This window comes from Myotis brandtii, unplaced genomic scaffold (genome assembly GCF_000412655.1).
Source record: "Myotis brandtii unplaced genomic scaffold, ASM41265v1 scaffold58, whole genome shotgun sequence".
Classification (NCBI taxonomy): Eukaryota; Metazoa; Chordata; class Mammalia; order Chiroptera; family Vespertilionidae; genus Myotis; species Myotis brandtii.
In genome coordinates this window covers 477,152-480,354 of record NW_005370176.1, presented here as the reverse complement: position 1 = coordinate 480,354, position 3,203 = coordinate 477,152, and positions in this window count along the sequence as shown.

The window sequence follows — 3,203 nt, the reverse complement described above, 5'->3', positions numbered from 1 at the left end:
AGATTGCAATTCCCAATTCGATTGGCGTTTGCAATCACCATCAACAAAGCTCAGGGCCAATCTCTAGAATTGTGCGGTTTAGATCTAGACACGGATTGCTTCTCACATGGACAATTATATGTTGCATGTTCCAGAGTCGGCAAACCTGACAATCTCTATATCTGCACAGACAATGGAACAACAAAAAATATTGTATACCCACAAGCATTGTGAAATTAAACATATTAGAAACGTGTGCTTTCTCTTTTCTTTCTTTTCCATTTAACCAGACTGAGCCACAGCAACGCGTGGCCGGGTACAGCTAGTTACAAATAATGTACTACAAACTTTGGAAAAGGATAGATGAAGGCATCAAGAGAGAGCTACTGTGTAAAGGCACTAGGATTAATGCGCTGTGGGTCCTTGTGATGTCTAAGGATGACTGGAGTCAAGGGAGTAAGCTAGAAAAAATAGGAGGTAGTGTAGTGATGGCGAACCTATGACACGCGTGTCAGAGGTGACACGCGAACTCATTTTTTTGTTGATTTTTCTTTGTTAAATGGCATTTAAATATATAAAATATCAAAAATATAAGTCTTTGTTTTACTATGGTTGCAAATATCAAAAAATTTCTATATGTGACACGGCACCAGAGTTAAGTTAGGGTTTTTCAAAATACTGACATGCCGAGCTCAAAAGGTTCGCCATCACTGAGGTAGTGAGGTAGGGTGCTTGAGACTAAGGAAGGGTTTTAGTTATTGATATTGACAAAGGAGTAGCTATGATTGATTAGATACTAAGATCATTAGCAGAAAGGTCAAGAATTTCAGAAGTGTTTAGAAAGTGACAATGAAACAGACTTAAACCTCTGGGGAACAAGGAGTGAATCAGGGATGGCAAATGACTATGGGTGGTATTATGGTCTTATGATCATGAAAAACATAAAACTGGGGTATTTAGGAAAGAAGGAGAATGGTCTGCAACTGGTACTCCAAATTTAAGAAAAACATCACTGAAAAAAACACACACGAAAAAAACAGGCAGTTAAATGAGAGTGTGCAGGAGAAAGAGAGCCAGGGTTCAGTTCGAGTGTGGCTCTCCAATTTAAAGGGCTTGCTCAACTATGTAAACTATTGGACCCCACCCCCAGATTTTCTGATTTGGTAAGTCTGAGAATTTGCATTTCTAAAACATTCCCACATGATGCTGAGACAGATGGCCTAAGGACCACATGTGCAGAACTAAAGAACAAAAAGAGGAAAGAAACAAAAGGTTGTTTATAGAGGGAATGCTGTTGATAAATGACCACCAATACCAGAAAACACAATGAAAACGTCTTAGAAGTTGGAGAGGAGAGATGAGGACTTAAACGGGTCCTCCTGAAACCAGGTTTTAGTTGAAGGCTAACAAATTGCATGCAATATTTCATGAAGTTAACAAAAGTAAACTCCATGTAAGAAGAGAAGTCAAACAATCTTTTACTGAATATCTCTCTATATAAAAACCTAATATGCTAAGTGTCTGACCGAGCAGTTGACCAATTGGTCACTATGATGTGCACTGACCACCAGGGGGCAGATGCTCTGATCAGTAGGTTAACTTGCTGCTGGGGTCTGGCCAATCGGGACTGGGCGAGATGGGGCCAGACACACCCTGGACTCCTCCCATGGTCCCTCCTGCAGTCCCTCCCTGGCCACTGGCCCCACTCGGCTCCAATTGGGACCAGGTGAGATGGCCCCGATCGCCAGCCAGGCGGAGGGACCCCACCTGTGCAGGAATTTCATGCACCTGGCCTCTAGTAATGTTATAAACTGATATTTTTCTCTCCAAAACTGACTTCAACCACCTACCAAAAGTTTGTTGAGCATCTGCAATATGCCAGACTCCTTACAGACCAAGCAAAGGTTAAAGTTTAAGTTGGCTAAACTAATTCCTGATACTCATATCACAGCTCTCTAAGTGCTGCTCCAAGTGTTTATATAAAAACCTCAAGAAAGCCATTATCACCCTGGCTTGGTAGCTCAGTTGGTTAGAGCATCATCCCAATACACCAAGGTTGTGGGTTCAATCCCCAGTCAGGGCACATAGAATAATCAATGAATGGGTGCATAAAGAAATGGAACAACAAATTGATGTCTCTCTTTCAAATGAATAAATAAAAAAACACACCCATTATTCTTTAATATAAAAAGGTATGTTAAAGCTACACTTTCTTATTTTATCTATAGATAAAGATAATTGATCAGTTTTATTAATTAAAGACAGTTGAAAGATTGAGTGTGTGCATTTGACAGAAGTAAATTCTTATTTACTATTCTCGTTCTTTCTCTTCAAAATGGAAAATTTGCCCTGGCTGGGTAGCTCAGTTGGTTAGAGCACCATCCCTATACATCAAGGTTGGAAGGAAAATTTCCCAAATCTTAAAAGTATCACATAATCAATATTAAAAAGAACCATTAAAATACTGAAGTATAAAGGAAATGAAAGCAATACCTGTTATTCCATCATCTAGAGGTAACCACTATGTATTTCTCATGTATCTTTATATATCTACATATATATACATATATAGATAGATAGATAGGTAGATAGATTGATATAGATATAGCTCATCTATATCTCTATGATCTTTTAGGAAAATAACATAATGCATACTGTTAGTAGACAATACTAATTTCTCGGTTAAAAATATGCTTAGTTGAATAGGTATGGCATTATTTTAATATTAGCATTTTAGCCACTAGTTAATCGTTTTTTAAATGGATGACAGTTTAGAAGTGTTTCCAAAAAATATATTATAAAAAAATGAACTCAAGAAACTTTTGTTTCTATCCATAATATATACACATTTTTAATTTTTACTTTAGATGGTATCAGAATAGTGCCTGAATTGTATAACACTTTAAGAGTCCAAAATCTTAAAATACATGGAGCTGATACACATGATTTGTACATAAATAGCAACTTGAGAATGAAAGAAAAATATTTTACAGATATAAAGAACTTACTACAATTAAGATTTACACATCCATTGCTATCACATATACAAGTTAAGAAATGCCGTATAAGTTCCTATAGAGACTTATATACATAATTAATACTTACTATTAGTTATTTTGCCTCAAGTTTAACATCTTTCAAACCATAGGTAATCTTTTCCTTATACTAATTTCAATATAAATTTTGAATATATAACCAGCAGAAAATCTTATGCAACCTGACAC